The following is an 8,264-nucleotide window of genomic DNA, read 5'->3' on the forward strand; positions in this document are numbered from 1 at the left end:
TCCTCGCTGGCGCCGTCCTCCCTCCACCGCCGAGTATATTGCTTCGCCGGCCGGAGATCCTGAGGATGGAGAGCGGGGAGCAGAGAACATCTGTTCTCCGCTCTGCTCCGTGTAAACAGTGAAAGGTGAGAGCTGCACTCGCAGCCTTCCCCTCTCAGCTGTCACAGGAGTTAATTACATTAAAAAAATTAAAAGGTGCTTAAAGAGTGAAAAAAAAATTTAAAAAAATTATTTCAAAAAAATAAAAAAAAATAAGATACAAAAATGATTACAAATATAAAACAGTGTAAAACATGATAAGATACATACAAATTTTAAAAAGTAAAAAAATTAACCAGTTGACATCCGCGGTGTTAAACCCCCTTCCCACCCAGGCCATTTTTCAGTATTCAGCGCTGCGGTACTTTGACTGACATTTATTCCGTCATGCAGTGCTGTATTAAAGAAATGATAAAACAGTTTAAAAAAAATAAAGAAACAATTAAAAAAATTAAACTAACCCTGCCGCCCCTACCATCCGGTTGCCATTCTCCATTGGGGGGGTTGGGGGGGGGGGGGCATTGAGGAACCTGGCCTTGGGAAGCAGGGAGAGTAAATCCGGGCCTGTGCTCACCTACTAAGGGTTCCCAATCTCCTTGCTGGATATTCATTTCTTCTTTATGCTCTGGAGAATATAACAGGAAGAGCTGGGGTCACCCAAATCTATATGAACAGGAGCAGAACCAGGAATTATGGTGAGGAGATTTCACTGTTGGAGTATCCAAGACATATAGGAAGCCAGGGGCTGATTGAGCCCACCAGGGTTAAACCCCATCAAAAATATCCCTTCTGGGTGGATTGACCCTTTAAATTCACACGTGCCCAGCCCCCCCCTCGATCATCGCCCTTCCACCAACACTGTTCCGCTTTTAAACTCACGTCAATGCTGACTTCCTGTCACTGATAACCTTGAACCGAACGTTTAATCTATTTTGTGATGGAACTATGCAATCTTTCTCAAAGAAGTCCATCTGTAAATAAACTGTACTGGCAACGTCCGTACACTCTCCAACAACAACAAGGCACTCCTGTTTTTATTTAACGACTGTCTTCTTCTAATTTGGCGCGCGTCGCCCGAAGTGCGTGTGAACCCGAGGATGAATTATGATGTCGGTGTGGTTTTTTCAGGTTCTCTCTTGCCAGCTAGCTCCGGTTTCAAGGTGGCCGCCGCCCACCATAAATGACTGAATTCGAGAGCTGAGCCTCTTTAAATCCTCTTCCTGCCAGCCTGTAAAAGATGAGCGATTGTTGCAGAACTACGCAAGTCAACTGTAATACGGGCTAAATATTAATAGGAGGATATACGGCTATCCTCATCGACCCTTGACCCTGCTTTCCACTGCTTATATAATCACACAGTACCTAGACTTTTCCAAGCCGGTGGAAACTGGCTTCAGACCAGTCCAATGAAGTCATCTCACCAATTAATGAACTTGAAGCCTTGGATATAGCTCAACCCCAGGCAGTTATAATAAAACAGTTAATGCCGCTTTGTACTCATTAAACGCCATTAAAGTAGATGTAAACCCAATCACTAAAGTTCACATAAACTTCAACATATGAAAGTCATTTTCAATATATTTAAATTTGAAGCTTTCATTAAAATAATCCCTGGTGGTCCTGCCACAATGGGCCTGGGGTTGCTGGGGGTCCCTATCTGTTCATCACCCTTGCTTAGCAGGGATATATAATGAGTTGGTTGGAGGACAGAAGAGCTCCTCAAGTCCAGAGGCAGACTTGGAGAAGATGGAGATCCCACGTTGTAGTATTGCGGTGTAAAGGCCGTGACACACTGCACGCGAAGCCGCGCAGAGCGAAGCAAAGCTCTCCGGCACTGAGCTTTGCGTGCAGTGTGCGAGCTGAGTGCAGTCAGATGATTGACTGCACCTTCAGCCAATCGGCTGGTGCTTAACAACAGGCCAGACGTCGCATCCCGTCGCGCCGGTTTATACGCGCAATCCGATTGGCTGAAGTTGAAATTGTTCATCTCGGCATGCTCAGCTCCGCGAGCTCTCGCCAGCTGAGGTGCCCAGAAGAAAGTGACATGACACACTGCTCGCAAAGGCAGCGCGCCACCGCTCCGCGCTGCTTCGACTGCTGTGTGTCACGGCCTTAATACTTTCCCCTCGGTGGGGAGTGCGTAGGACTGCCCTTAGATGAGAACGAGGGAAGGTAGAGTCATTCTTTTGCCTGCCAAAAATATGGACTATGAAGGTTGAACTTGATGGACTTGTATCTTCTTTTTAACCATCTCTACCATGTAACTGTGTGTAACCATGTGCTGCCGGACAATTGTATCATGTTACTTATGTTCTCTCGCTGTTTGCACTATATCTGGATACATTTATGATACAATCATTTATTCATTCATCCTATTTCAGGATTCAGGACCGAAATCCAATACGGTTCAGGGTTTAGTATGAAATCCAAATTTTGCATAGATTTCCGAATGAATATTCGTTACGACTAAAACACAGAAAACCATATACAGATATTAATACTAAAGCTGAGGCTCCCAGACCCAAATGGCATTCAGGATCCGAATTTCCAAATTGCATTTGGGAGCTCTCAAATGCCTTTTGAGTCTGGGAATCCTATACATATATTACTAAAGCTGAGGCTCCCAGACCCGAATGGCATTTGAGAGCTCCCAAATGCAATTCGGAAATTCGGATCCCGAATGCCATTTGGGTCTGGGAGCCTCAGCTTTAGTAATATATGTATTTATTGTATATGGCTCCCATGTAACAAAAATTCGTATTAAGTAGACATGTGCAATTCGTTTCGTTCCAAATCAAACTTCTGACGAATTTTCCGACATTCGGACACGTTGTTCCATTGGGATTCCATATCCCAATGCGTCCGTATCTGAATATCTGTTTCCGAAATTGGGATCGCGTTCGAATTTCGTTCAAAAATTAAACTGAATCGGACATGTGACTTTTTTGGCCAATCAGATGTGTTTTTCAGTTTAATGTATCCGAATGGGTCCGAATACGAATTTTCGTTACAGCAACATGGGAGCCATATACAATATATACATATAATACTTAAGCTGAGGCTCCCAGACCCGAATAGACATGTGCGATTAGTTTCGTTCCGAATCGAAATTCGGACGAATTTTTGGAAAATCGGACATTCGGATGTATCCGAATTACGAATTACAGATATAACAAATGCAAACGAATCCGAATTTCCGTTTCCGAATGTTCTTTTCAGTTCTTATTCTTTTCGTTCGTTCGTTGCAGCAAAGTGCCTTTATAGAAGGAGAAAAACATATATTTCCCCTCAAATCTCACTTTGTTGCAAACAAACGAACGAACGAATGAACGAAACGAACTACCGCTAACGAATTTCGTGCGAGTCTGAATTCCGGATCCGAATTGACTTTCACACCCGAACCCCGAAAAACGAAATAACACAAATCCGAATCAAAACGAAACGAAACTAAACACAGTCAGTTCACATGCTAGACCCGAATGGCGTTCTGGATCCGAATTTCCCAATTGCATTTCTGTGCAACCAAAGTGCCATTTGGGTCTGGGAGCCTCTGCTTTAGTAATATATGTACAGGTGAAACTCAAATAATTAGAATATCGTGCAAAGTTCATTTATTTCACTAATGCAACTTAAAAGGTGAAACTAATATAAGAGAGACTCATTACATGCAAAGCAAGATAGTTCAAGCCGTGATTTGTCATCATTGTGATGATTATGGCTTACAGCTCATGAAAACCCCAAGAACCCCAAATCCACAACCTCAAAAAAGTAGATTATTACATGCAATCAATAAAACAAGGATTGTACATAGAACAATATCGGACCTCTGAAAAGTACAAGCATGCATATGTACTCAGTACTTGGTTTGGGCCCCTTTTGCAGCACTTACTGCAATTACTTTTGCACGATATTCTAATTATTCGAGTTTCACCTGTATATGGCTCCTGGACCCGAATGGCACTGGGGAGCTCAGAAATGCAATTCAGAAATTCTAGGAGATTCAGCTTTAGTATTAATATCTGTATTTGGTTTTCTGTGGTAGTCGCAAATAGACATGTGCACCAGCAACAAAATTGTTTCGCTTTGATTCTGATGTTGCTTTATTTCGTTTTTTACGGAATTCGGGTCCGAAAGTCAATTCGTTTCAGAATTTGGATTCGGACGAAATTCGTTAGCGCTTATCTGTACGAACTTTCGTTTCTAATTCATTTCGTTTTCGTTCGTTGCAGCAAAGTGACATTTAAGAGGGAAAAAAAAATGTTTGCCCTCAAATGTCACTTTGCTGCAATGAAATTTCCTCCAAAAAACGAATCAGAAATTGGGAATCCGAAATTCGGATTCGTTTGCATTCGTTATATCTGTCATTCGGAATTCGGATACATCAGAATGTCTAGTCGCAGCTAATATTCTTTTTTTTTTTACAAATTCTTTATTTAGAAAAGGTTTTCACAATTTTCCAAGGGTAACATATTGGGGGAAAAGGGAAGTACAGAGAATACATAAAAATACAAAGTCAGAAATTCAGGGTATCACAGTGGCCCCACATGGGCCCATGGGGGCAGGGTGGAGGAAGCAATGCAGATTAAATGAAGACATGGACATCCAATCTAGACCTTTCTGGGTATTGTAGGAAATATAAGCGAGGACCCTGGTTGTGTAATTAACAAAGGATAGCAAAGAGAGGCGTTCAGGTTCTTCAGCCAGGGTTCTACAATGCAAGTATGGAATCGGGTCTCAGCACTATCTGAAAGCAGAGCAGCATCGGGGTTGCGGGGAGATAGGGAGGTAGGAAGGAGGGGGGTATGAGGGATACAAGGTATGGAAGGTTGGGGGGGAGTAAAAGAGAGAGGGGGATGCAATCCAGTAGAACCAAGTGTTCCGGAATTTTGCTGGTGTGTTGTTGAGTGAGCTTGTGAGGTCCTCCATGAGGTATATGTCATGTACCCTGTCCAGCCATTGGTGGATGGTGGGGGGTTCAGGTTTCTTCCAAAGGACCGGGATGCAGTCCCGGGCCGCGTTGACCAGGTGTCGCACCACTGAGCGTTTGTATGTTTTAAGTGAGGTAGTGTTGTGGTGTAGGAGGAAGAAGGCCGGGTCTCGAGGCATCGGGGAATCAGTGAACTGCTGGGTTGTGGCGTGGACCTGATCCCAAAAGGTTTGGAGAGAGGGGCAAGACCAAAATATATGTAGTATGTCAGCATGCGGAGCCCCGCATCGCCAGCAGTGGGAGGATGTCTGTGGGAACATAGAGTGTAGGAGATGAGGAGTCCTGTACCATCTGGTGACCAGCTTGTAACCTGACTCCTGGCGCATCGAATATTCTTAAACTCATCCGAAACTAACGAAACTTCAAATTTTGTCCGAATCGAACCAAATTTTTCCACATCTTACATGTCTGGTATTCAGACCCATTCGGAGGCATTACACCGAAAAACACATCTGATTGGCCAGAAAAGTCACATGTCCCATTCAGTTTCGTCTTTGAACAAAATTCGGACAGGATCGGAAATTCGGATTCGCACACAGGACACGGGACAGAGCAGTCTCCAACAACTGTCCATCTACTAGTTTGGAGTAGTAAGGAATGGAGGATTGGGGAGCAGGAGAATGTCTTCCCTTGCTGTGCCTGTGTGTTTGTAAAGACACATACAGCTCACTAGCACACACAAGGGTGGCTCCATATGACCCTGCATGGGAAAGGAGCCCCCCCCAAACAGGATATCAGGGCCAGTGCTGATTCTGCAGGAAGCTAAAACTTTTACACATCAAGGAGCAGCATCCATTGTAAGGGATTTTCAGCATTTGAAATACTTAAAGGAGAACTATGAGGTGAGTGATTTTCACTCAACCTCATAGTTCAAGCCGACATGTGACAATTAAACTGCCACACGTCGGCTCAGTAGATCGGGAACACATACCGTCGCTCGCTCACTTCTCGACCATCTCCCTGCAGAGAGCAGTGACTGTCACTCACGGCTCCCTGCAGGGATCCCCTCCCCGCTCTGATCCTCCAGTGCTGACTGGCAGAATGAACGAGGGAGGGGCGGGCACAGCTGGCTCTGCCTCTAGATAGGCAGAGCCAGATGTCACTCACGCAGCTGGGTGGATCTCGACAGCAATGTCAGGATCCACAGGGTACAGGATGATGGCAAAGCCGGGGCGTCACCAAGGAATCACCGCCAAGCTTCTGCATATCGTGATTTTGTATGACGCTGAAGAATATGATGGTGCCATATAAATCAATAATAAATCCGCTTTCCCTTCGTCCTTCAAAGGCTTTTATTTCCCTCATAACTCATCCTGGACAACCCGCGGCCGTCATTCAGATTTTATACTTGCTCTGTAACAGCTTGTCCAAGCTAATGCACAAAAATTAGATAACTTCCCCCCCTTTGTAGAAACTCGCCAACAATCCGAAATATGGAGTCTAATAAGACCGACTGAAAGACGCTCTGATTAGCGCAGGTGTCTGTCCCTCCTGCGTCACGGGGCGAACGCGTCCAGCCAAAACGTCAACCCTTTGACCTGCTGGTGTGAAGGAACACGGGGCCTTGTACACCGTCCGCTCAGCTCATCTTCATGTCTGCCATCCGCTGGCACCGGTCCCACCTACCCCTAATCCCCGCGGTATCTGACTCCTTTTAAGCTATGAGTTACCAAGCACCTGCCCAAAAACCATTCCCCGCATACCAGTGCTGAGACGAGCGTGGTGATGAAAATCTGGGCCGGCTTTTGGGAGATGGAGTTTTGGGGGCGTGCCTACGTCAATAGGAACTGAGCTCCCAGCAGCTGTCCATGCAAGCATTTTTCTGCAAGCCTGGTAAAGATGTCACAGGGAGAAATAAAAGCTAGTTCTCACTATAGGAACAAGGAAAGGGAAACTGAATGCTGGGATATAATCTAGAGGGGGAGAAAGAGGTTCGGGGGTAAATAGGGATAATGCCTTCAATTGACTGCCCCCGCCCACTTCCTTACACATCTTTTAACGGTCCTTTGCTCTGCGAAATATCTGTCACAGCGGCTGTGGAGAAGTGTGCGTCTCATAATCTTCCTCCCACAATGAAGAGCTGGGTGCCTGATCCACCAATCCCCAGGCCAGAATGTTCTCATATGGGGCCGGAAGAAAGTCTTTAATCCCGTGTAAGCTCTGACACGATTCATTAGCCTAGAATAGTGACATAGTATTCCCTCCACTCAAAAAGAACCTCTGTAGCCCCTCTCACAGGATGGTGGTGTGCCTTCAAGCTGAGACCAGCAATGGACTGAGTAATGGACTGGCGCTCCCTTTTAACAGCCACTATCCTGTCTTCCAGGCCCTAGCATAGGTCCATTCCCAATCCTTGGGACTTGGCTCTAGAAGTGTTCCCTTCCCAGGCTGCAAGCTTGGAAGGCCAAGAACCCTTCAACATTACATCCTCTTGAGGCAAAGCCTGGGAGGCTATGGGCCCTCTTTTGGCTAAACCCTCTCCATGCTTTTCCTGGGAGGCTAAGGGGCCCTCACTTGGCTTCATCCATTTTAGGCAAATCATGGGAGTCTAAGGGCCCTCTCTTTTGGCTTCATCCTCTTCATGCAAAGCCTGGGAGGCTAAGGGCATTCTATTGTCTACATCTTCTCAAGGAGGCAAAACCTGGGACGCTAATGGTCTTCTATTGGCTACACCATTTCAATACTTAGCCTAGGAGGCTAAATGCATTCTCTTGGCTACATCTTCTCAAGGCAAGGTCTGGGAGGTTAAGGGTTCTCCCTTGGCTACACCATCTCCAGGAAAAGCTTGGCCAGCTAAGTGCCTCCTCTTATTTACATCATCTCCAGCCTGAAAGGACCTAGAAGGGTTCCCTGAAAATGTATCTTCTCCCCGACCTACATTACCGGCAATAAGCCTCCTAGTGATTGGCCAGAGTGAGATAAAAATGCATAACCCATAACATTGTTATCTTCTTCCTCTATCAGCTGGAGAACAGGCAGAAGTAAACAATGTCCTCGGCTTGGAGGAAACTCAATAGGTTAGGGAAAACCAAATGGCTTAGGGGAAACCCAATGAATGCAAAAAACAGTTACAGCCTACTTATCTAGAGGGTACACATGTTTGCGTGTGGTAACACAGTTCAATGCATCAGAGTGAAGGGGAACTTAGAGTTTTGGTCTGTATATGCCAATTGGTGGTTTCATGATGTGCGCCCATATGTAATACAAAAACTGCTCGGCTACATTTAAAAGTTTTGGA

Source organism: Nanorana parkeri, unplaced genomic scaffold (assembly GCF_000935625.1).
Source record: "Nanorana parkeri isolate BGI_ZX_2015 unplaced genomic scaffold, ASM93562v1 scaffold92, whole genome shotgun sequence".
Classification (NCBI taxonomy): domain Eukaryota; kingdom Metazoa; phylum Chordata; class Amphibia; order Anura; family Dicroglossidae; genus Nanorana; species Nanorana parkeri.